This window comes from Microtus oregoni, unplaced genomic scaffold (assembly GCF_018167655.1).
Source record: "Microtus oregoni isolate MIOR12 unplaced genomic scaffold, Mior012 000000F_ref0000247, whole genome shotgun sequence".
NCBI classification, from domain to species: domain Eukaryota; kingdom Metazoa; phylum Chordata; class Mammalia; order Rodentia; family Cricetidae; genus Microtus; species Microtus oregoni.
The window spans coordinates 64253936-64281504 of record NW_024543059.1 but is presented as its reverse complement, the minus strand read 5'-3'; the positions used below and the strand labels follow the sequence as shown (position 1 = coordinate 64281504).

General features: G+C 37.6%; 1 protein-coding gene across 5 annotated transcripts in view; it reads right to left on the bottom strand.

Annotated features, from left to right (window-relative positions):
* The window catches only part of Bmpr1b (bone morphogenetic protein receptor type 1B), a 301342-nt gene that overhangs the window by 187620 nt on the left and 86153 nt on the right, over positions 1-27569 (bottom strand). For 4 of the 5 annotated variants that reach the window (XM_041648284.1, XM_041648263.1, XM_041648314.1 and 1 more), the window contains exon 2: positions 23160-23226. The gene's annotated coding sequence lies outside the window, so the exon portion shown is untranslated. Of the gene's footprint in view, positions 1-12356; positions 12501-23159; positions 23227-27569 lie in introns of those variants that run through there. The other variant, XM_041648304.1, reaches the window with a different exon arrangement.

The following is a 27569-nucleotide window of genomic DNA, read 5'->3' as shown; positions in this document are numbered from 1 at the left end:
GCCATATAGCTGCCGATGGAGAAAGATGCCAGAACCTTACCAGTAAGCCAGAGCCTCATGGTGATACACAGATTAATAGAAATGGGTTACTTTAAGATGTAAGTGCTAGTCAATAAGAAGCCTGAGCCATCGGGCAAGCAATGTTATAATTGATACAGTTTCTGTGTGATGATTCGGGTCTGAGCGGTCAGGAAGCTAAAGCACGGTCTCCATTCACAGTCTCTTATGCTCAGGTCTAAGAAAGTGCAGAGCTCTTCTGAGAATTGTCACGTAGCTGACGTCCCTACCTAGAAAATGATGGCAGCGTGCCTAAGTCATCAACTGCCTAAGATCTCCGAGCTTTCAGTCTACTTTCCTCTGAGATACACAAAGCAAAACTTCATAGAAAACAAACCTTTTGAGTATTTTTAAGGGTTATTAAAGGTCTTTGGAAGGATTTATCTTTACCTTTTTAGCTCTGTTGATGGAAAATAAAAATCCTACTCCAAAAGTGAATGGACCAGGGGCATATTTTTAATCTCCCAAGAAGCATACCCTGTTTTGTAAGATATTTGAGTTCCTGAAATTTTCTGTAACAACATTTTTACTTCTCCTGAAAAATAATAAAATGTCACATTACTTGGTGTTCCTGTCATTCAAATCATAAGATTCCAATGCTTCCCAAATATTGCATTAACTCATGCAGACAGGTTTAGGATATTGCTCATTTTAAACTGTTTTTGTTATTTTTTTCTCTTCTGAGACATCTGCCTTTGATTTTATCACATTTCTATTATATTTAGTTTCACTGACCATTAAAAATATGTGACATCATCATAATCAGATATATATATATATATGAAAAGTTAAACCTTTACAGTTTTGCATTTATAAATAAAGAACTGAAGATTCCAGTCAATACATGTCAGAAGTTCTATGGCATCTCTGCAGTTCTGTTTTTCACTAGTGTTTCGTCCTTTCTTTCCATTTTACTGGGTCCAATAATAAAAACATACAGGCCAGCCAATTGACGTCTTAAGTTCAAGTCAGACACAAAGCCAGCACTGAAGTAGATCTGGGGACCTGGGGCGCTGCACTGCACTCAGCATGGAATGTTATGATTGGATGAGCTACAGATTGCTAAATTAAAAAGGTAACACAGTTTTCATTCCGATCTTGTTTATGTAAAGTTTCTGAAGGTTAGAGCCTTCATGTTGTTCCTCCCCATTTCCTGAGTTCCTCTTCGCATTGTACATCCAGAAGTGACAACTGCTATTATCTCCACCGACACAGTAGCAAGTCCAAAAGTAAGCTCTGGACCTGATAGATACTGTCAGAAAAATATACCCGAAATTCTACCTGTACCATGTGTGGACAATCAGGGAACACCGAAGAACACATCCTCATATTAATTCCAGTAAGGAATTCCCAAGGGTAAAGGACAAAGGTGATATGTGACTTATTGAGAGAAAACTGATGTTTCTATATTCTATGTGAGTTTAAATTAGAACATTTCACATTTCTAATAAAATATTTGTAAACACACATGACAAACTATGGGGCTCTCCTTTGGTTGTATCTCTAGCAAACAACATTTTTATTTTGATCCAGTTCTGTGCTTCTCACGTGCTAGGGGCATGGTTTACCACTTAGCTGTACCTCAAGACTCTATATATACAACCTTTAATTGTAGTGTTATTTTGTTTCTGTTTTAACAAATAAAGCCTGCCTGAAGGCCAGAGCTAAGCCACTAGAGGCCAGGCAGTGATGGCACACACTTTTAATCCTATCGCTCGGGAGACAGTGGCAGAAGAATCTCTGTGAGGTCAAAGGCACCCTGGGATACACTAGATTGATCCAGTCTCAAATATAAATAGAGCAGAGCCAGACAATGGAGGCTGACACCTTTAATCCCAGAACCAGGGAGGTGAAGATGGGAAGTGATGTGGCTGGGTGGAGAGAGGAATATAAGGTGGAAGGAGACAGGGACTCAGGACAGTGTGAGGTTTGGTGGAGACAGATGCAATCTGTGGATTTGTAGACAGGATCACCCCCCTTTGGTCTTAGCATTAGTAGAGGAAAGAATTCTCGTGGCTGGCTAACCTGTTCTCTGATCCTTCAGCTTTCATCCCCTAATAGCTGACTCTGGGTTTTTATTATTAATACCAATTAGAATTTGTTTAATACATTTAATAGGATATAACATTATATTCATAAGACTTAATAAGAGACAGAAGGTCTTTATGTTCCTATAATTCTATCTTCAATTAGTTATTTTACTCTAATGGGTAAGATTTAAAGGAAAGAAATGTTTATTTGAAGTAATTTAACTACTATCATGAACTGTTATAGCAACCTACCTACAAAGACCCTGACCCTGGATTCTGTAAGTTTAAACTGACCTTTAAAGCTCTGGTGTGATCAGGGAAAAGGAGACACATGAAGCATTATAGCCTGCATTTTCTTACAGCTCTTTGAGCAGTATTCTAAGATATATGAGTGACTTTGGGCAGGGGTGGGAGGATGCTATAAAAGTGACAGTTGACAGGTATAAAAGTTTTCTCAGTGTCTGGAAGACAAAAGAACATCATCTTACTGTCCCGGACTCCCAGCTATCTTCAAATGTGGTACCATTATAGCTACCACCTTTACCTACAGTGACTTTATATGTCCATGACCACACAGAAAGATATTACCATCATTAATTTACAAGTAGGAGCTCCCAAAACACTTCAGATCACTTTACATAAGGAGGAAGAATGGGGGGAGCATAATCCAAGAAAAATGATTCCAGCCTGGAACTTCAATGCCACCCTCATGGTAGTGAGGTAACCCCAGAGCCCAGTGGAACCATGGGCCATGTTTACTTCTTATCTACAAGCTTTGGAGAGCAATGATATGGCCTGAACCTTACTATGACTGGCTAATACTTAAGTCTGCAAAGTCAACTGAGTTAAACGTCTCCAGCCTTCCCTCTAATACGTCAAGATTCATGATAAGACCAAGGTACTGAATAAATCAGACTTTCATAAATACTGCCTACTATATAAACATACTCAAGACCATCTTTAAAATCAGTACGCCTTATTTATCTCACTCCTCTTCATTCAGCAGACAGCTGGTACTAACTAATACTAACTAAATTTAAAATATGGTTTTAGCTTTGGCAACTAATTGTTTTACAGAATGGTCTAATATTCTAAAAGTTAGCAATTTTCTGCAAACACATGCTTAAGGCTACAATTTCCCTTATAAGGGCAAAATAAAAAGAGTAATTCCTGCAAAGCTCTAGCAATTTAAAACCTTTTCCCACTTAAATGTATAACAACAATTCATGAGCAGCCTATATGTGCAAATTTATCCCAGGAAGCAATTTTGCACCTGAGAAGTTTCTAGTGTGAGTCTAATCAAAGAAAGTATACAAGTATTTCATGAAGGAAAGTCATGGCCAAATTAGGACTAATCTTTTAGCTTTGACGTTTGAACAGAACAAATTCGGGACATCAAAGGATTAGATACATGAAATCATCTCTCAAGTGTGAGATGAAAAATCTCCACTACCAAAACATTCCTCTGTTCCAAAACAGATACTTTCTGTACCAGATAGTCAGCCAAGTCGTGATTTAATTGCCCAAAGTAGTGAGAATTCATGGGCTACACATGCACAATTAAGTGTTACTAATTTGATAAGTTACATCAATTTCAATAAGCGCAACAAGAGAATTAACATTTGTAAACCTTTGACAAACACCAGGAAAACATGCTATTCACTTTATCCACTGAACTGAAAACAACAAATATGTTTTTATAAATCCCCAAAGACCTTTTACCTATGAGTGCATGATTGAATGCAAAAAAAAAAAAAAAAAAAAAACTCCTTAGGTGAAGATTATTTGTGACTGTTGTCCTTGCTAGAGAATTTTAAGTCCCATCTGAACAGTTATACTGGTAAACATGGTCACAAAAAGCATTTTGACAAATACATTTGGGTCACCTAAAGATGCAATTCAAGGGTTAGTAAGTAGCTTTTAGGGATATCCCACAAATAGCCACAGTGCATTTCCCACCCTTAGATGATTTACATGCTGGTATTACATTTTAACATTGAAACACATAGTGCAACCAATTTTGTATATTTTAGAATGTTCACAGAATGGCTTAAAGATCGCTTTGAAGTGGCATATGTTCAAATTGCACCAATGAACTGTGTCTAAGATTTCAAAAATTAAAATAGTTTTACTTGATCCAACCGCCTCCCCAATGGATCAACTCCTGAACGAATCTGAACATTAAATTTAACAACAGAGCTGACTTGCTAGAAACTAAATTTCATTAATTGATTTTTAGAAATGGTTATGTTTGTCTGAAATCTTTGTATTTGTTTAAAAACTACAGACCAAGCATTTAAATTCTCTCATAGATTATAAATCAAAGAAAATTGAAGGCAGCTATATAAACAGATCACTGCCCGCATCTGTTGTATAGACACAATGATCTCTAATGTGCAGCATTTAGCCTGTTCACCTCTCAGCTGCCATCTTTGAATAAACATGTCTTAAAGCACCATCAATCTAAGCAATGTGGGGCATTTTTCTTCCAAGAACAAAGACATTTTCAACTTTGGATTAGATGTACAACTGTAAAACCAAGCAGAAAAAGGAATCTTGTGATATAGGTCATGTTAAATGTTGAACATGATACTACCAAGCTTCTCCAAGGAGAAGATGCCTTCAAGAACTTCGGATATTTTTCCCCCACTGTTAACTACTCTGTATCATGGTATTTACTGGATAACTTTCTGCCTAGTACTTGGAGAAGTTGCAGGAACATTGTGAATTTAAAAACAAAAAGTTCAGTTATTATCAAAGGAGCAAACTTTGTTTATACAACTAATTTAAATGTAGAAAGGACAAAAATGAACAAAATCATTAGTGTGGAAGAATTGGTTCTTTCAGAATCTGATGAGCAAGATTACCATATTGGATTATTGATAGCTAACAATTAAAATAAGGATTTAAAAGGTACAGAAAAATGTATGCTTATTTTTATGAAGACTTTTAGACTGTTCTACTCGGGCCAATATATAAAAAAATACTATCAAAAGGAAAATCTTAGGAGAATCAATACTTAAACAAAATAAGGGCTCACGTTGACCAAAATGAGGACCACATTTCCTGAGACTATGGAAATTTCCACATACAATTGTAACCAGGGCTCTCTCATTCCTCACCCGACTTCCTCATGGCACCCTATGCCATAATGGCTGTTTGTTGAGGGAAAATAGGGTGGAGAAACAGGTTATAAATGCTTACGATTGAAGAAAAGCTGCTCTGTGCCAGTACATTGGAAAACTGTTTCACAACAGTGGGTTTATGTGAAAATGTTAACCCCTGAGGTGTTGCCAAAGCCACAGAGACCAGGGTAATGCCACACACAATGACTGTCACCTGAGTGTTTGTAAAGAGAATGTCTGGGGAGGGCTATATTTACATAAGACATCTCCCTGTGAATCAGGAAAAGAAAATGCAAAGTAGGTTGTTTTGTTTTGTTTCTGTCTTCTACACGATTTCGTTTCAGGATCCTTTTCATGAGGTTACTAAAATACCAGCAGTGCCCTGCTTATGAACGAATGTGATCCCTTCTAGGTAGGACCTGGCAGTACAGTCTTTAGGTGAAATTTGAGAACAACATTACCACTTCCAAATTCAATCTCGATAACTACATTATCACAGCATTCTCAGGAATCGCCAAAGACAACAAATGTGACCTGTTTATGTTGAGTGGCACATCTCTGTCACCCGGCTCAGAAGGCTACAAAAGGCAGTGGGCTCTCGCCAACAATGTTTCCCTTAGTGCCTCCCATGTACCTTCCACCTTTACTGTTGTTTCTCATTGCGCCATTTTACAAGAATGGAAATGCATCAAGGAATTTTTCTTGAAGTAAGACTCCAGCTATAAAACAAGTGAACCAATTTCCTGAGACCCGAATAAAGAACATGTCTTTCTCGCTGATTAGAGAAATCCAATTTTAACCTCTGTTTATGTCAGACTTGCACACTTTAATACCATCATACTGAATTAGGAAATAACAACAACAAAAATAAGATGTCATATTTTCTCAAGTAGCAAGTGCACTGGTTTCTTTGTATGAAGCCCACATAGAACCTGGTGAAGACTCAACTTCTCACAAGTTTCCTACTCATAACTAAAGGACATTGGGCTGAAGTCTCATGAAGGACTAAAATGGCCCATTACTACAGACAGAAAGAGCTTGTCTTTGGGTTGTTGTAAACTCAGTGCAAAGTCTAGAGCCAAAAAGAATGATCCATTTGCACATTTTCCCCTTTTAGGAAACTAAAAATATTTTTCAGTCTGGACATGATGACATTACTTTTTCTTTTTTTAGCCCTTTAAGCTTTAGATTCATCAAAGAAAGAGATTTTTGTTTTAAGCATGAGTTACATTGTTATATTTTCCTTTTACTAAATTAGAATAATATATCAAGAAAAGTTAATTGTTCTTATAATCATTAATAACCTTTTAGGAGATTGCTGTGCTGTCTTCAGTGTTCATATCATCATATTTTGCATGACAAATATTCCCACATTTCAGATGAAGAAAGCAAGGCTTAGAACAGGAAACCACACATACTGAACTCCACATGTAAGAAAGAAAAATACATACATACCGTCAACAAAATGAACCAAAGTATCCACACCTTTATGTAGGGATTTACCTAATCATTAAGGCTTTCAATGAGCTATTTCTAGTAATTTATCTACTCAAATTTGGCAGACAGATAAAACTGAGGAGATAAATCTAAGGTATTTACTCCCTTCAGCTTTGATTAAACCCTTCCGAGCCTTTCAGGGGCTGGTTGAAAACTAATGTCTTTTTTCCCACTGATATAAATTCTGCTTCACTGGGTTGTAGAATTTGTGTAAATATTACTTATAACTAAAGATTGTGTTTCTTTATACTCAACTTCTGGGATGGTTCCTGCTACATAGTTCATAAATCCTTATGTTCAATAGATGCTTGTTAAAATAATACATATGCAAATAAAACATCTCATCTGTGACAGCAGGCATACTATACAATTATGAATACAATCCAATTATTAATATAATCCAAAACTAATAAATAAGCTTCTCTAGCCTTAACGTGTATCTGAATCATTTAGAAATCTTATAAACTCAGTTATCGTGGGGTGGGAACTGAGACTCTAATTACATGGGTATTGGTTCCCAGTCCATCTTCTCACTGGCAGTGGCAATCTACAGGGACACAAGAAGTTTGTGACTGTTTAGAAACTTGTGTGTTCCTTGGATATTAACCTGTATTTGTATCTGAACCAAACCTCAAGTTGTTACACTTAATAAGTAAGGATAAGGATGTGTTTATGTAAATTTTCCCAACATTAGGGTTGTTTCAAAAAAAAAAAAAAAGACCATTTTAAAGTTAGTCCTTTAGTCCTAAAGGGCCAAAAAAGTAGGGGGCTCATTTTAATATTAAGTAAATTTAAAATTAAGTTATCAACTCTTGCTATTACCACTGGTCATAGTGCCCCCCAGCACAGGAAAGCTGGAGTAAATAAAAATGGAATGAAGAAGCAATCAAGCAAATTATTCTTCTGGAAGGCATCAGGGTTCTGCCCACCTTGATTAGTACCAATTTCTGGCTTAAGATTAGAATTCTACCAGATCTGACGAGCACTGCAGATACTAACACGTATGCAACGGTGTAGAGGACCTACATGACCTCTTAGCCCCTCTATTTCTCCCCTCTAATACTAAATACTTTCATCCCAGTGTTTCCTTTGTGTTGTGCCAGGACTGACGTTTGTGGCTACTACTGTTCAGTCTTAAGTGCAGGAATATTGCCATTGCAAAACCACGAGTAACAGAAATACTGTGTTAACCAAATGATGGAAGCCACTTGAATAATTCACCCTTCCCGGTTACTATTTAAGTACAAGGGAAAATGAGCTTTCTGTCCACAGGAAAATAGCTGAACTGAGCAGACATCACTGAAAATCTGCATTTATTTCCTTAATGGATCTTGTTAACAAGCTATTATTGCCAAAACCCAAGCATGAAAAATACACACCAAAAGAGGACACACTGTTTCATCGAGCCAAGAATTTCTGCTTTATCCCTGCACATGTCAGTGATAGGTTATAAGCTGCATGTAGACAGAGAAAGTGCTGAAAACATTCAAGTCACCAAACATTCAGTCAAAACACAGTTGATGAACAGACTAAGTACTAAGCACCTACAAAAAAACAATGTGTATGCCGAATATTCTAATAAATTTCAAAAAAAATCAGACAATAAAGTAGTAGTAAAAAGCTATTATTCAACCTCTACCCTTAATTTGAAAATGAATAAAAAGGTCTCTAGGGAAAACACTGGGTTTAAAAAGATGCAACAGTCGTCTGTTAAATACCCCTGCTGCAATATGAGTTAGGGTTCTACCCATCCTTTCAGCCTTTCAGAGGGGAATAGGTTTAGATGAGACCTTGAGACTGGGGCCCTCGGGACCGTGTGAGTGCCCTGCTCAGAATAAACACCACAGAACATTCTCTGTCTCTCTCAGCTGTGCAAGCCCACAGGGATTGACTATCTACAAACTCCAAAGACAGCCTCACCACAACCCAGCCAGTTTGGCATTCTGATGTTGGACTTCCAGCTTCCAGAACTGTGAGAAAATACAGTTCTATTCTTTAAACTACCCCACCTATTTTATTTTAGCAGCCCAAGGCAAACAATACAAATTCTGCGATCGCTGCCTTTATCTCTATATAAGAATCATTCTAAATCCTTAATAAATAAATAAATTAAAAAAAAAGAATCATTCTAGACCATAATATGCTCATGGAGTTTAAACTACCATAAATGTTTTTATGATACAGTAAGAGGGCTAGAAGTAGTTGGTAAGTATTCATTTTTTTTTTCAACTGCCAGTTGTTGACAAAAACACAAAAGAGAAAGAGAAAAAAGCTCCACAGCTATTTTAACAAGTAACTCAGAAAAGCACTCTGGGGCGGGGGGGCCGCCTCATTAGCACTAAGTGCAGACATGCAGACATTCCCTGCACAAAACCTCTTTCAGTGGCATCGGAAAGAGAATGCTTTCTGCCTGTGTCACTTCTCGGGTCCAGGCCTCTAGCACGCTTCGTGTTATATGCAATTAGCCCCGTGCCAAGATTTAGTACGTTTCATAATAAATCCCTTGACCGCATTGACTGTTGGCTTGGCAAACGTGGAAAGGCCCTTATTCAAGCAAGCAGAACAAGCCACAAACTTATCCCACAGCAAAATGCACTTGCTGGATGCCAACACACAACACATTTCAACAGTTTGCTTTGCCCTCCTCCGTTCATCCCTCCCGGTCCACGTGAGGTGGAGGAGGAGACAGGAAAATGCAACCTGCCTTGTGACTGTAGTTAAAGAACAAACAAAGCAAGACCCTTGACTTCCTTCTTCCTCTCGGCTTCATCTTGCCACTGGCTCGTTCTCTGGCTTGAACCCTCAAGACCCAGCCCCTCACCCCCACCCAGAACCTAAAGTCACTCCACAGATGAGAGGCAGCGTTTACCCTCATTTAAACAGTAACCATCTGTTGCTGGCAGGACGACTATGGCTCCTTCTCAGGTTTCCAGCTTTGGAACACGAAGGCTGTGGTGCATTATGGTGACTGTGTGGGAAACCGTCTCTGCACAGAACTAGTGAATGCTTCCTCTCTTCATGCCAGCAGAGAACCAAACCTTTTAGACGTTTCAGGGATCGCTGTTTGCGAAAATCATCAAAACAATAGCCGTGTTTGGGGGGGCGGGGGGAGTGTTGTGCAAAGCTCAATTTCAATCCTGTTTTTTTTGTTGTTGTTGTTAATTAGAAACTCTATTCTTTATCTGGGAAATGCCTTGAGAAAGTTAAATATCATTAATTTTAGGTACCTTAGGTTATAATATACTGACCTTGATAATGAATATTTTAAACACAAATGACTTACAATGAATATAAAAGGAAAGAGTGAATATATCTTTTATTAAAACTTTACTAAGTCTCCTTTTGCATGATACATTTCAAATCCTACCACTGTGTTATTTACAATAAAGATGTCTTGGGTCATTTTCTCCCATATCCCCTGCAAGAGACTTCGGCTATTGGCACACCTAAAAGATTAATATTATGCATCTTTTCCAAAGATATGATATGTACCTACAACAAGAATGAAAAGATTCCTAAAACCTATATTTTATTCATTTTAAAAGCTATTCCCCCCTCCCAAAAAAAATGAAGAAAAAAGAGGGTAGGGGCAGCAATATGGTTCAGTCAGTAAAGACACTGCAGGGACCTCACACCGGACTTTGATCCCCAAAACACACAAAGGAGGATGGAGAGAAGTGAACCCACAAAGTTGGTGTGTGTACAGGTGTACCTGCTTAGCTCCAAGGAAATGTGTGACTGTCTGTCTGTCTTTAGTTTTACAGAATCCCAAAATTAGCCCCACACCCTGTCTCCCTTACTGTCTGCTAGTCTGGTTTCTGATACTCTAACACATATCTGAGATCATTCACTTAACAGAAAGTGAAAGTTTGAGCAGTTTGCTTCCATGGCCTGTAGGGGCGAGGATGAGGAAATTCAGTTGCAGAGAATGTGGAGAACAAGTTGCTCACCTCCTGGCCCTCAAAAAAGCAAAAAGGAGAGAGAATCAGAGGCTAGGGTCCCACATCTCCCTTTGCAGGAAGGGACCCAAGACCTTAACCTTCCTCTAGGTCCTGCTACTCTACATAGCACCAACCTGGGCAGGAAGCCTTTAATTCAGGGGCCTTTATGTAATATTCTGGATTAACCCTGTCCAAGTGCCAAGATTTCTCCTTCCCTTCCTTCTCTCTCTTCGTCCTCACCTGGGAAGCGTTTGTAAGGTTAGCATGGTAAATTGTTGGTTCTTAATCATAACTTGAAATGCTTCCTCATGTTCTGATCCCCATCTGCCATCTGCTCAGTTTCCTTCCAGTGTATTCTGAGTATGGTCACATGACCTAGGTTGGGATTACTACAGTGCTTCGTTATATGCTGGCCTGTCTCTCCTCTCCACCATTTTCCAGTCTGTGTATCCAGCATGATGGGAGGGGACAAAGGGTACTATAATAATGGGATTGTATTGTGGCAAGAGAGCTTTTCAATTAAAATGTTTTCAAGGTAATATTCTATTAAATCATTTGCAAAAAAAAAATGTTACTTGGTATAAACCTGGCACTGGCATTATTTATGGGGAAAGTATGTACTTACATTTCAAAAACAATAACTATGACTTTGTTTACTCAGCAATGCAGTTGTACAATATAGAGCACAAAGCATTGCATCTAATAGCTGTAGCTCAAATCCCCAACATGCTTGCTGATATTGGTCAATCAATAACAGATAATCATGTTCAAACCCACTGTAAGCTCACCTTGTAACTCAACTAAATTTAGCTTTATTTTAAAATTTTAAACTAGGCTTTGGAGCATATAAAACTTAAAATTTTTATATCTCAGAATATTTAAACCCCTTACCAAATTTCAGTGACCTTTTTTTTTCAAATCTCTAGATTTTTTTTTTTTATCTTTGACAAATAGTCTGGTAATTTTTTCTTTGTCCTTTTAAGCACTTGAGGACTTACACTTAATATACTGTACATATGAACATCATATACCAGTGATGAGGTGCAACGATACTTGTCTTTGAACCAAAACGCACACTACATTCATGCTTACTGGGATGCTACATATATTTAAGTCCATTTACAATATCTTGCTCTATGCTCATTTCTTAAACTTGATTCATCTTCCTCTGTACGGAAAGCACTGTCTCGTGTACAACCTTTCCCGTTGAAGACATTTCTGGAGCTGTCTCACCAAATCTCACTCAATACAGGATTCTCTGACTTTTTTTTTCTGGACTGGTCATTCATATATATATATATATACATATATATGTATGTATAAATATATTTGATATCTAAAGATTTTCCTTGCTGTCTTTTCAGCTTAGTTACATTTAAAATTATATTTAATATTAATTTGGCGCTTTACTTTATTCAATCCTAAAAAACATTTTTACAGCTTATTCTACATAAGGTGAAAATTTTAAGCTGTCTTCTTTTGTGTGTGTGTTTATGTATGTATGTATGTATAAATTGAACAGTTCGACTCCCTGGTTATAAATGCTATCTATCTCTAAAAGCAAACATATGCTGCCTCCCTTCATTATGATACTTAAAACAAATCAGAGTAGAAAAATATTCAATCTCTCCTATTTTATGTAGTTGTTGGGAATGAAGAACTAGTTAAATGCTTGTAAACATCACTAATTATGAGTATCAAAATACCGGAATAGCTCCAATTTGATGGATTTACTGAGTTCTTTCAGAGACCGAATGGAAAAAGCCACAACAGCTGGGTGTCGTCTCAGTTCTCAGCTGGGTTCACTCAAGTTTGCTTGGTGAAGTGCAGGCTGCTGAGTCAGCCAAACTGCTCCAGGGCCTCTGAGATGATTTGGGGTCAGCTGGTTGGTAGCTCCTCCATTTAGGCTGACCTCGGACGGATGAACTTGACTCTGTTCCTCCGGGTGGCTCCCCTGCTAACAGGCTATCCTGTCCTTGGTCTTACTCATGACAGTGGCAGAGTTTCGAAAGGAGAGCTAGCAGTAGAAGTTCTAGGTGCCTAGAAACTAGACGACATCACTTCTGTCAGTCTACTGTGACTTAATTTAAAGTCACAAGTTCAACATGCATTCAAGGGAAAAAAAAAAACACTCTCCACCATAATAGAGATTCAAGTAATGCTGCAAAATGTTTTGACTGAAGCAGCTTTTCCAAGGCCACAAAATGTATGTATGAAGTATCTGTAGTATTGTTTCACAAAATGTCATTGTCTATATTTGAAAATTCTAAACACCTAAATATCATGAAGTAGAATATCGAAAATGCCACTAGAGTGATGATAACTCTTATCCAGTTGAAGAATTTGCTACAGTTAAATAACTTGAACTCAATTTTTTGAACAACCAAGAACATTAAGTAGTTAGCTAAGACATCATCCCAAGTAAGTTAGTCTATTAAGGCTTTAATTAAGTAGCTTCATTTCAAATGCATTCAATATGTTGACATTATCTTTAGTTCTACAAGGAACAGAGGTCTTTGCCCATGTTTGGTAAGCTACAAGTGTGTAATTCCAACTAACTTTTATTATTACCCTAAATGCTCTATTATGTAAGTGTGAGTAATTAGAAGTTTGCAAATTTAAATTTTTAAACACTAAATTAAAGAAGAAATCACAAAACAAACTTATTACAATACGACAATGAGGAAAAAATACCTTATGCAAAAAATCCACTTATATTCTGCACCTTACATTTTTCTGTATTTTAAATGTATTGAGCAAACCTAAATAAAAATATTTACTTCTATCTTCTATTTACCTTCCAGTTACACAATATGATTATGAAATGCAAAGAGATTAGACAAAGAGGGGCCTACCTATAATGCATTTATATAAATTATATTACATCTCATATCTTTATGACACATATATTAAAAAATATACTAAATATTGCAATCACCATTACAGTAACAGATATATATTATCTATTCATTAATACATGTGTGATGAAATATATTACCTATGGACAAAAACTAACTTATTAATAAACTGATCTTTTTGCATGAACATTCTTTGTGGAAACAGAGGAACTATGTACACAAAAAGCAAATAAGCGGTCTGTCAATGACGCGGAAGAGGCCCTTGGGGAATAATTTATCTCTGCTGCAATGATTGGCACCAGAGATAGAAAATAAAAGATGAAAACACCTAGAGGTGTGATGGGGTGCAAAACACTCTGTCCTATCTTGTTTTAACAGACTCCTCACAGACTAGGAAACAGTCAGGGATTAGAAAATTAATACGTATAAAATATGATATGTGATTTCACAGTTGACTACCACCCTGTGCCAAAAAGCTACCAGAGATGAACAATCACTTCTTAAAACAAGGAGCTGTGGGTTGAAGTCCAGCCGAGGATCTTTCCTTAGTTGGGGAAGATACTTTCAATAACTCTGCAGTTCTTCACCAAAAGGGAAAGCGAAGGAAGATGATTAGAAAACTAAACACTGGGGACATCCTCAAAATACAGTGTGACCCAGAGACTGTGCCAGGAACAATCCCACTGTCTTTCATAATCCTGCCAAGAGAAAGTTCAGACCTTAGCTGTAAGTATCCCTGAAGGTACATTATCAAATTAATTTGTACTGGACACCAAAATACAAGGAACCAACGTCTTATATTTATCACTATAATATCTGGTAAATGCTCTTTAGAAACCCAATTATTTTACCTTTGCCTCAAAACCACTAAGGAAGTCTGAAGAATCCCATGGAAAAGGTGTACACAGTTGTGATTGCCTCCTTTTCTGCTGCCGTGATAGATACACATCATGACCAAAGGCAACTAGGAAGATGAAGGTTCATTTTGGCTTACAGGTTAGTCTATCATCGCAGGAAGCCAGACAAGAGTTCAAACAGGAACTACAGCAGAAACCACCAGAAATACCCTGCTTTCTGGCTCACTCCTTGGTTTTCTGATCATCTAGCATTTTATATGACCCAGGACCACTGCATAGGGATGGTGCTGCCCACAGTGGTCTGAGTCCTTTTCCAACAATCATTAATCAAGATAATAACCACATAGACATGGCCATAGGCTAATCTGCTGTGAACAGTCTCCCAATGAGGTTTGCTCAAATGAATCCAAGCTGTATCAAGTTGAGAGCTGTAGCTGAGACAACTTTTAAGCTTTTAAAACCACTCTTAAGGCAGCAATGAAACCCCAGTTAAAATCTCTACCCCCTACCTTTTCTAGATTTAGTATCCTAGATTAGGCATACAAATCCTGATAGTCTCGTTTCTCTCATCTTTAAAATCAGGGCTATGAAATCGCACTCCTGGAGAGCATTCTAGAAGACGGATGAAACAGTAAATTGAGTATTTAGAACAGCACCAGACACGTGCAAGGCCGCAGAACAACAACAACAAGGACAGCATGGAGAGGCTGAGGGCAATTTGCCAGCCATTTCTATTGCCAATTCTCTGAGGAAGAAGGTGAAGCTTCTTGTTTAAAGCAGCCATATGTCTGTTTCCATAAAATATGTTTGGTGAAAGAACAGTCTATACATCCTGAAGTTAAAAGAAATATCCTACTGTGTTTCCACACCATGCTATTAGACATATCTTGTCCTTTGTGGAAAGGAAGACAAAGTCATTTTGAAATTTAATTGATGGAAAAAATATTATTTCTCTAAATCTTCTTTGGCCAGTAAACAGTGGAGGACAGCAAGAAAGGGACCTTTTTTCATACCGCTATCCAAACCTGAGCATCCATTAAATTCACAACACAGCTTCTTGGCAATCGACAGCCTGGAGCTTAGCCCCACTCTAGGGAAGGAAATACGCTTTTCAAAGTCTCACAGATTCAGTCATCTGAGCAGGCAGGCTTAAGCTACCGACTTATCCTTTAGAGGAAGACCTTTATTTTCTTCTCACTTACTGACCCCAGATCATATATCGGCCTGTTTTACGAAGATTACTTCTAGAGCTGGACTCTCCTGAAGCTGGCGTTCACTGTCACATTTCACTCCTGAAGTAAGGGTCAAAACCTGCCCAGGCCTGGATGCTGCACCCAGCTTTTCTCTCCACCCAATCCTCATGTGGCATTCTTTCCATCTTTGAATGACTAAAGTGAGGTTCGGCCATCTCTAAGAGTGTGTTACAAAACCATTTTAATTCTTGGTTTTGAAGGCAAATTGTTCTGCCTTGAGTTTGCACAGCACCCATGTGTTATTCTGATATTCTCCAAGCTCTTGAATAAAAATAAATAAAAGATATAAGATGTGCTGCTAACTTTAGAAGTGTCTTTCCTGCTGGGAAAATTCTGTTTTAGTAAATGAGAGATGTACTTAATTTAAACAGAATTTAAATGTTTCTCTAAAAGTCAAAGTACACTGGCACAATCTTCTATCTATTGTCTTTGCAATATTATGTAATAAGACAATTATCTCCTAGTTACATTCACTTCTCTTAGGCTCTGGATGAATACCGTAAACAGGAAATACCAAAAACATAAGTCTGAAATCAATTAAGCTCAGTCTAAGAAGTCTAAATAATCCTGAAATCTAAATGCTGGCTAGTTTTACGTTAGCTTGACACAGGTTAAAGTCATTTGGGGAGAAGGAACCTCAACTGAGAAAATACCCTCATCACATGGGCCTATGGGCAAGACTGTGGTGCATTTTCTTCATTAGTGATTGACGTAAGAGTGCCCAACCTATGGTGGGTGGTTCCACCCCTAGGCTGGTGGTCCTGTGTGTGATAAGAAGGCTGAACACAGCATGAGAGCAACCAGGAAGTGCATTTCTCCATGGCCTCTCCATTGGTTCCTCCCTTGAGTTCCTACCCTGACTTCCCTGAATGATGGACTACAACAGTAAGATGAAGCAAACCTTTTTCTTTCCCCCTCCAGTTGATTTTGGTTACAGTATTTTATCACAACAGTAGAAAGCCTGACTTAAGACAATCCTGGCAATAACAACAACTACAATGCTACCAAACTTTATGTTTAAATCTAACTCTTCACTATTTAATACAGCCTTGTCCATAAGTGCAAAGACTTTAAAATATACTTTGAGCTAAAGTTAGGTGAAAAGGCTTTCCCAAAGTGTTGGCCTCAGCCTGTAATAATGGAAACATCTGCTTGCATTGATCTTCTGACCAATAATCAGATGAATATAATCACTGGGTAACAGAGGGGGAAATCAAAATTATTTAATTGATTAAACTAAATTAAAAACATTGAATGCATCCGATGCTTGCCATGATGCTTTCCATTGATAAAATTTGTATTGAAGGCACTTTTTAAATTCTGTACTCTGAGGAAGTACGGGAGTGGCGAGTAGCATAGGAGTGGTTCAAATGGTTCAAATGCCAGCTCTTATTTTATTACCCTAGCTAAGCCTGCTAACTTCTTTGTGCCACAGTTTTGACTTCTAGGAATAGCAATTACTCTCTAGAGTGTTAGAAACCGTGAATGACAAAATAGATCCAGAAAGAAATTATCAGCATCTGTTATACATAATTACCATCAAGATTCTAATCAGGGTATTTAAAAACCAGAAGAAATTACACAGAAACTTTGATGAGATCTGAAGATGTAATATGGAAGTTCTGTGCTTTAGTAAGGTTATTAAAGCAAAATCACCAAGGCAGTATTGGAATATTCAGCTGACAGAAAAGAGCTGGTAGTTCTTCCATAAGGGCTTCAAGCAAACTGGTAAGAGGCTAAAATTGTAACAAATAAACTGAAAAACACATGGTGGGGAGCTCACACATTACATACAAACGTTTAGAAAGCATATTAGAAGTAAAATAAATAAATAAAAATGTAGAGACAATTAACTGAAATTTGGGGAGCCCATTTTCTGAAAGTGGACCAGATCACAGCCGATCCTAGGTGTCACATGATAAAGCCCAAATTTGAAAAAGACGCACTTTTTCCAGAACCAAATAGGAAATGAAAGCAAAGAGAGAAGAAGCCTATTTAGGTACCTTTACCTCCATGGTAACGATTCCTGTGTTCTAACCCCAGTAGGAAAGTAACTCTCAATGGCCAATCCACAGATAATGAGTTTCTGCTTTCTTGATCCATCTGAAGCCCATAAAACAAAATTCCTACGTTCAGCTCATTGTCAATGACTTGGCTCCCTACATTTTTGGAAAGGATGCCAAATTCATGAATATTAATTAAAATAAAACTAAATCTTTAAAGGAAATTTGTTGAAATTTTCTGAAGAAACCACTGAAGGATTCAAAGCTTGATAATGCAAAGGAATACTACTACCACATGAAAACATTGGGATACAAATCTTCCCCTAAATCTAATGAGAGATTTTCATAACACTGCTATTAATTGAAAGCAGCCTTGCCTGTGCTCCTGAAATAAAAACAAGACATGCAGCATTTCAGAAGGTATCTTTGCAGTTTGTTTAAAGAGCTTTAAGTTTTAAGTCTAGCCCCAGCTACAAAAAGACTTTTGAAGCTAGCCTTGGTTAAGTAATGAAACGTCTCAAAACAACAAAAAAGCTCTAAAATAGTATTAAAGTTGAGTATGATGATGCATGCCTAGAATTCCAATATTCAAGAGGCTGAGGCAGGAGGATCACAAGTTCTAGACCAGACCAGGGTATTAGCCCCAGACCCTGTCTTTAAAAAAGTAATAAAACAAAAAGATACTCCCAAAAATATATGGAAATGCTATCATAGATCTAGTGATTTTTATCTTGTTACCAAATGTCTTATTATCTTAAGGACACTGTTAAATATTATTATTGCTGGATAATAAAGGCAGTGCAATTGAATTATTTTGATTATTGCTATTCCTGGATAAATTAGGATAAATGTATTGCAGCCTCTAGATTCCTTCATCTCATTATTCAGTGATATAGTTACACATTTACCTCCCAAGCTGAGGCACTCCCATTGTCCTAGTACGCACTTGATAGCTGTCTTTCTCCCACACAGTAGGAATCTACCATGAGTCAGTACTCAAAACACCTTTAGTGTCATCCCTTGGGGGAGGATCCTACAGGCAACCTCTAACTATAGAGCCTAGTTTACAATGTGAGGTTCCCCCTGCTTTTCTGAGTTATCCAAATCAGTGACTAGAAATCTCCCTCTGCAGTCTGCTAATGTGACTGGGCTCTAGCCTCACCCCACATCTGGTACAGGGCTCTTTTCCTGTGGGAATGAGCTAGGACCACATAGCCAGCTGCGCTTAAGCCACAATTCTCCAGCAGACATGGAATGCATATACAATTCCAAAGGGAGAATTGGTCACATGATCACATGGTCCAACAGTGGTTGTAGACATATCCAAAAGACTGAGAACTCTGGAGTTGCTGGTTCCATGATGCCATGTAAGTAGAAATTGAAAGACCTAGAAGCATTATGTACATCCCTGCTAAGAGTCCTATTGAACTGCTAAAGAAGGTGGAGTCTGGTAGATATTAGAGACCTTCAATAGGAATGGTTCTTTTAAAAAAAAATATTTATTTATTTATTATGTATACAATATTCTGTCTGTGTGTATATCTGTAGGTCAGAAGAGGGCACCAGACCTCATTACAGATGTTTGTGAGCCACCATGTGGTTGCCGGGAATTGAACTCGGGACCTTTGGAAGAGCAGGCAATGCTCTTAACCACTGAGCCATCTCTCCAGCCCAATAGGAATGGTTCTTAGATGTTCACTTTAGCTTAGCTTTTTCTTTTCTGCTTTTCTCCCTTCCAGGTCCCCAGCATATTGGACTACGCTACCCACATTCAAGGCAGATCTGTCCCAGTTAGTTACTCTCTCACATATCAATCCTCCCCAGAAATGTCCTCAGAGCACACTAGAGGAATACTTTACTAATTCCCTAGGCATCAATCAATCCAGGAAATATGACCATCAAGATTAGCCATCAACAATTGGAAACATGTTCACAAAATGAATAAAAACCTTCTCCAAACACTTCACCCTGGTCCTGAGAAGGCTAGCCATGCTCTGCCCCATACCCGAAGTGCTAATGTTTGGGGTGACCACAAGCTATTGGTCTCTTATCTTCCCAGTCATTTCCCCTCATAAAGAAACCCCATGCTTCTGATAAACAAGTTTGTCATTCAACTTTGTGCACAATGATAATAAAATCTATACCATTATTACTTTACAAAGGGGAGGTTGATTTTGGCCCACAGAGGTTCCATGCAAAGCTGCACAACATAAACTTTGAGCCTCTCGTGAAGGAAGCACACCACAGTAAGTGTATGAAGCAGAAGAAATCCCGTACATGTGAACAAGATGTAAAAAGAGAGGACCACTTAGATCCCACTTAGATCCAAGGACCTTGCACAAGATCCACAGCCTTTTCTTCCACAGCCTGAACGATTCCCATCTTCTATCTACAGATCCACAGCCCTTTCAACAGGACTGTGATAAAGGCCAACCTTTACTTCAGGGATGTTTGCAACTGCGCAAAGACAGCACCAGAGGTATGTAATACAGTTCTCCAAACAAAATTCTTCATACTGAAAATTTCAATTTTGAAACAATGATTGAGGTGTTAGATGTGTTAATTTACCATGATCTAAGCATTAGATATTTCATATGTGTAAATTATTATACCTTGATTAATTATTTGAAAATATTTTTAAAGACCAAAAGTAAATTTAACATTAAAATACTTAACCAATGGAAATAACTTAAAATTATATATCCAGGAGCCAGAAAGATGGATCAGCTGTTAGGACCACTTGCTGCTCTTGTAGAGGACCTGGGTTCAGTTCCTAGCACCCACATGGGGTGTGTTAACTCCAATTCCAGGAAATGCAATGCACTCTTCTGGGCTCCACAGGAATCAGGTATGTATGTGGTGCACATGCGTACATGTAGACTATCACTCACGCACATAAAATAAGATTTAGTCATTTTTATTTAAAAAGTATCTAACCAGGAAGCTGGAAGATGACATAGCAATTAAGAGCACTGGTTGCTTTTCCAGAAGACTCAAGTTCAATTTCTAGCACCCACACGACAGCCATCAACTATTTATAACTTCAGTTCTAAGAGATACACCACCCTCTTCTAGACTTCACGGGCCCTGCACACACGGTACACAAACACAGATCCACCACCTATATACATAAATATTTTAAAAATATATGTAATCAACATTTCTTGTAATAATCTTAAGAAATAAATAAAAGCTTTGATAAATATACACAAGTATCACTTAAAAACCTTACTGGGTATATTTACTATGATTTAAAGACTTAAAAAATAAATCCAGCTGGGTGGTGGTGGTGGCACACACCTTTAGCAGCTGGGAGGCAGAGGCAGGTAGATCTCTGAGTTCTAGGCCAGCCTAGTCTATAGAGTTAGTTCTAGGTAAGCCAAGGCTACACAAAGAAACCCTGTCTCAAAACAAAATGAAACAAAACAAAAACAAACAAACAAAAGAATCCAATGAGAAAAGGTACATTAAAATGCATAGTTTTTGCCAGGCATGGTGGTTCATGCCTTTAATCCTAGCACTTTGGAAAAAAGGATGTGAATCTCTGAGTTTGAGGCTAGACTGATCTAAAGAGTGAGTTCCAGAAAAGCCAGGGCTACAGAGAGAAAACTTTGCCTCGTAATAGATAGGTAGGTAGGTAGATAGATAGATAGATAGATAGATAAAAAAAATTAAAAATGAATAGTTTTAATTCTTCTTGTTTCTTATTGGAACAGATGTTTAAAATAAACAAGTACATTTTGATATCATTATTATGAACCAATTCAGCCTGCAACACTCACACAAAACAGGCATCGATCAGGTCACTCGGCATACTTCTGATCTCTTCTCTTTGCTTATATTCCCCTTAATGAAATATAAACCAGTTTAATCTCACTGAAGCACCTAGTAAGCTTTTTCTATTAATTTCTGTCATATTTAGTTTTCACTTATCCTCTATCTTCCCCCAAAACTAAAGCACTCCTGTAAGTTGACTTACAAAATCTGGCATCCAGATTCTTAAATATTTTGATTTTACCTGCAATGTTCTTTTACTGTGTTGCCTTGTATATATTTGTTCACCTGTGATATAGTTGCTTGAAAACTCTAAGAACTATGTCTGAAGGCTTCTAGAGCCTTTTATTTCCTTTCTCGACTAGGGCTATGACTTAGGGAGTTGTCCCCTAGGGCAAATTGTTCTTTGTTACAAAAAGAACAAGGGACAATGGTTACAATTGTCAACTCTATTTAATTTTACTTATTTTATTGTTTTATTATCTAATATGTATGGATATTTTACCTGTGTGTGTGCCTATTGCCTAGAAGAGGGAGTCAGATCCCCTGGAACTGGAGTTAAACAGTCATGAGGTACCATGTGGGTGCTGGAAGGTGAATGTAGGCCCATATTTCTATATGGTATGGCAGCCAGGTTATCAAGCCATAAGCCCCACCTGAAGGTCACATAACCTTCCAGACAGGCTGTTGCTACCTAACAAAAGGTCAGGATGTTATTGCTCCTTTCTTTGTAATTTGGATGATGCCTGATAGAGATCCTGATTCAAGCCTACTGACAGCTGGCACACACAGCAGATAGGTAGATGTGTATGTGACTAAAAGCCATTCACCTGGTTACCTAGGAAACAGAATGCTAATGTATTTCCCCTCAGTTAAGTTTTAGTATAAAGACTATTTGGGGAATAAAGCTAGAGGAATTCTTTAGGATGTGAACTCGGGACTTCATGAGGGACCACTGAGAATCTCCCTCCCGATAAAATCATGTGAATTGTGTCTATATTCCCATGCCTCCCCGCCAGCCCAGAGAGAGATAGTTTATGTTGGGGTCTGGTCAAGAGAAATAATTTATGGTCTGGGCTATCACTGGATCCCGACATAATGGTGCCCAGATGTGGGGTTGGTCCATGGACGACGACAGTTGAACCCAAGTCCTCTCAAGGAGCAGCACCTATTCTTAACCACTAGGGCATCTCTTCAGCCCTTTGGAAATGTGTTGGTCGAGCAGGCCTCAAATTCATTCTCCTCCTGCCTCCACCTCTTCAGCACATCCTACTGGTGACATCATAGCCAGCACATACCACCCACCTCATATCTCCTCCTAAAAATCAGAGAAGCCATTGGAACCATTAGCCTGAAAAGAGTGATAGAATAAGTTTGCTTGGAAGCAGAATAATTTTTGTAATCTAGTTTGTACAAACCTGAAAAATGTTATCATAATGAAGTCATCAATACTGGAGAAAAGGTCATCACTGAGTGTGTAAATGTTTGAGGAACAGACTAAGTGTGTAAGCCAAGATTACAAGTAAAAGAAATGAGCTTCTTGCTCCTTCCAGAACAAACCCACATCCACTCTGTCAAATGTTGATTTATACCAGTTCACCTTATCTTGTGTACTTTTGGTGATAATTAGAGGAACAACCACACATTCCACTCATTGTATAAATTATATCTTTCTCTTGATTTCAGCAGACCATAAAGTCAATATCAAAAAACAATGTCACCTATCAAGTGTCCCAAAGCCCTGAATAATTACCATGACTTTACCTTTATCAGCAAGGCATTGAATGATCTTCACTTCCTTTCACATCTAACAAATACTTTGAACTCCAACCTGTCAAATAAAGGATTAATAAATTAAGTTTCTATTTGTTTTCATCTGTTGACTTGCACAGAGTCATTTACCAATATATCTGCAGAAGAAGTAGAAGAAGCAGTCTAAGTGGACTTTCTGGATGCTTTAGTACAATATATTGTATAAATGAAATTGCACAGATCTGGAAATAGGTATATAAATTATACCTTTGTCCACAATATTTTCCTAGCCAAATTTCTTTAAGCTTAAATATATATTTGTTTAAATACACATATTAAATAATTTGAATTATATATAAATGTATATAGTATATATGTTAAACAAATATAAATAGGCATGCAATATATAAATATGTGTATCATATTTTCATATCCTTTGAGTATTCACATCAAATTAATGCCTTTTCTAATAAAATATATAAACCACAATTAGATCTTGATTGGATAAAACTATGCTTTTCTATATATTCATATAATTTATGTTTTTCTATATTTTAAAACTTAAGAGAATAGAATAAATATAATAAACCGAATAATAAATATATTAAATATTAACTAAATATAATAACTATAAATTAACTTTAAATAAATAATAAACCAAAAAATAAAATAAAAATGAGTAAAGAAGCCTGAATGCAGTAAACTATGTGTCAAAGTAAGGTTAAAAAAACAAAACAACAAGATAACACTTTTCACTCTATTGTTGACAGATCAAGTTATCAAGGGATTATTTGGATTAAACTGCCAAAGGATATGATTCCCCATTATTGAAATGAAACGCCCATAATTCCTAAGTAAACTAAAAACCACATTATAGTTTAAAAGTAACCCTAAGATTTTGTCAGATACAACTGTCTTTAACCAAAAACAGAGGAATAACTTTGAATCACAACACATAGCATTTCAATGGCTCATAAACAATGGTCTAGACTTTGATGTCAAATATGAAATTAGATAATTTATTTTATTGGGTGCTGTGAGGTAAAGCAAATTACAAGTTTTAAGGGTCATTCATGTGAAGTTGGCTCGATGGGTAGGAAGGCTTACCACATGAAGGCATGAATTAGGATCCCTAGCACCCTTAAACACTAAGCATGACTGCATATATCTATAACCCCACAATTGGAGCAAGGAGATGGGATTTCTGGGGCTTGCGGGCAGGCCAGCCTAGTCTACAAACAGTAAGCTCCAAATTCAGCCAATCTGTCTCAAGGGACTAAAGCGGGGCATAATAGAACAGAATACCTGATATCCTTTACATGCATGTGCACACACGCACACACAACACCACCACCACCATCAACAACACCATGTATGAGATTTCTTAATACACAGTACAACTACCATAAGCTAAAGTACTCTACAAGACAATCATATTGATACATCCTTACATGGCAGTTCTGCCTGATGCTACCATGAGACTGTGTTTCACTGAGAGCATCAACTTGATGTATAGTGACTAATTAAGAATAATCAAAAAATTGAGAATCAGTGTATTGATAACTGTATCCCATCCCACCCTAGATGAGTTATTGATCCTCCTCAATGGTTTGTTGCCCTCCTCTTAAAACAATGTAATATACTGAAATGGCCCTAATATTCAGTGAGACCTTGATGTTACAGGCAGTATTAGTGCAGTGTGTATTAAGAAATTTTAAACTATGGTTAATAAACAAAATTTTATTTCCTTACAGAAAATATAAAAACTGAGCATCCATTCTATGTGAAGAATTTTCATTCTGAACAGAATATCCAGCCTTGTAAATGGGGAAGTAGAAAATTATACCTTTCAAAAAGGCAGAATATCGGACCAGAAAGGTAGCTCAGTGTGTAAAGGAGCTTGCTGTCATAACTGGCTCTCAGAGTTTGAACCCTGGGTACCACGTGATAAAAGAAGAGAGCTGATTCTCACCAGTGGTCTATACTTCCGCATACATGCAAACATACATGCACAAATATTGTTAGGTAAGTAGTAGACAGACAGATTTTTCAAGCAAGATAGTGATTTTTACTTGGTATCCTTTCAAAACCTATCTAATGAGGATAATACATGACTCTCAAAAATCACAAATCTATATATTAATATATACATATTTTATACAATAAATTACATATATATTAGGTGTGTGAAAAATGTGGAGCCATCACACATATGACATATATAACAATGCAAGGTTTTATACACACTTCTCAAAAAACAGAAAACGTATCCTTCCTAAAAGGAGGGATGTGAGATACAGTTTAGAGTAGGACCGTGGGTCTTCTCCAGACATCATCTCATAGACTTAAACTCCCTACAGAACAGAAGTTTTATACTCCAGGGAAAAAAAAAAACTAAAGTAAAATTAAGTGCAGCAGGGTTGATACAATGGTACTGTTATGGTGAAGGCTGAGTGCTTGACCCCATGAATCTTTGCAGGTGACTCAATTTGTTGCCATGACAGCTCTCAGATTTCAGAGATGAAAATTTACTAACAAATTTTACTCAACCCAGCAAAAGAATAGTTCACAACAGAGCACTGGGCCAAGCTCCCAGAGTCCAGTGGAAGAGAGGGAGGAGCGATAATGTGAGCAAAGGAGTCAAGACCATGGTGAGGATACCCACTGAAACAGCTGAACTAAGCTAGTGGGAGCTCACAGACTCTGGACTGTGAACTGCTCTGGACAGCAGGGGAACCAACATAGGACCAAAGGAGGCCCTCTGAATGCTGGTGACAGTTGTATGGCTGGGGTAGTCTGTAGGGCCACTGGCAGTGGGACCAGGATTTATCACTACTGCTTTTACTGGCTTTCTGAAGCCCATTCTCTCTGGAGGAATACCTTGCTCAGCCTAGACTTTGGAAGGGGGCTTGATTCTGCCTCAAAGAGATGTATTAGACTTTTGTTGACTCCCCATGGGAAGCCTTACCCTTTCTAAGGAGAGGACGGTGGAGGGAGCAGGAGGAGGGTAGAAAGTGGGAACTGGGATTGGTACGTAAAATAAGAAAAAAAATGGTTTTTTTTTAATTAAATTTAAATTTAAAGAAAGAAGACTAGACTCACAACCAAAAAAAAAAAAGAAGGGAGGGAGAGAGGGAGAGAGAGAGAGAGAGAGAGAGAGAGAGAAGTTCAGAGTAGTTCATAACTCAAGGACTAACAGTATGACAAGGGGAGAATGTGGAAGAATCTGTAGATCACACCATGAGAGGAAGTGTCTAGTGGGCAGCACACTGATGCACCTTTAGGAATTTTATAAAAGAATTCAGATAACTTCTTGATGAGATGCACTGTGTGCACAGACTTTGAAGATCAAGTGCACACCTGGCTCTTTTATCAGAAACTCCAATGTTAAATTATGAATTATGTTTGAATATGAAAAATTCCTCCTTCGTTAGAGTGCTAGACCACGCTGAGATGAAACCCTGGCACATTGTGTATGCTTCCTTGCCCTGAACAGGCCTTTGGTAAAGGTAGGAAGGCTTTTGAATATGCTGACTTTTTTTTTTTTACAAAGGCTACATTATAGATTTAAAACAAACAACAACAAAAAAAACAAAACCAGGGTTTCTCTGTGTTGCTCTGGATGTCCTGGAACATTTTCTGTACACCAAGCTACCTTAAACTCAGAAATTCCCTTACCTCTACTTCCCTGCTGCTTGGATTAAATAAAAGGCATGTGCCTCCACTACCTAGCAAAATTATGAATTTTCAAAAAAAAAATCTACCAAAATAAAGAAGCTAGACTCTCACCTAACACCATCTGTAAACACAAAAATCACTGGATCAAAGATCTAGTTTGATTGCTGGCAGGAGACAGGAAATACAGAAAAATTAAAACACATATGCACTCTTGGGAGAAGTACAAAATGATACAGTCAGTATAGAAAAGAAGATAGCGGTTCCTCAAGAAGTCAATAATAGAATTATCAGGTTATTTAGCTTTTGAATATTTATCCTAGGCATAAAAAAAAATGTCCAAGTCAGGCAACGGTGGCGCACACCTTTAATCCCAGAATTCGGGAGACAAGATCTCTGAGTTCGAGATCACCCTGGTCAACAAGAGCTAGTTCCAGGACAGCTAGGACTGTTACACAGAGAAACCCTGTCTCAAAAAGCCAAAAATTTAAAGAATGATCACAAAGAAATATTCATACAATGCACAATCATAGCAATGGCAATACCATCCAAAATAGTCAAGGTGTGGAAGCAACCCAAATATCCACTCAAGTGTTCACAAACAAAATGTGGTATATACAAAGGATGAAATACTACTCGGTCTTTAAAAAGAAGGAAAAGCTTATTTCATGTTACCACTTGGACCTTGAGAACATTATGATGATGAAATAAGCCCATCCCCAAAAGATAAACATAAAAATTATCTAA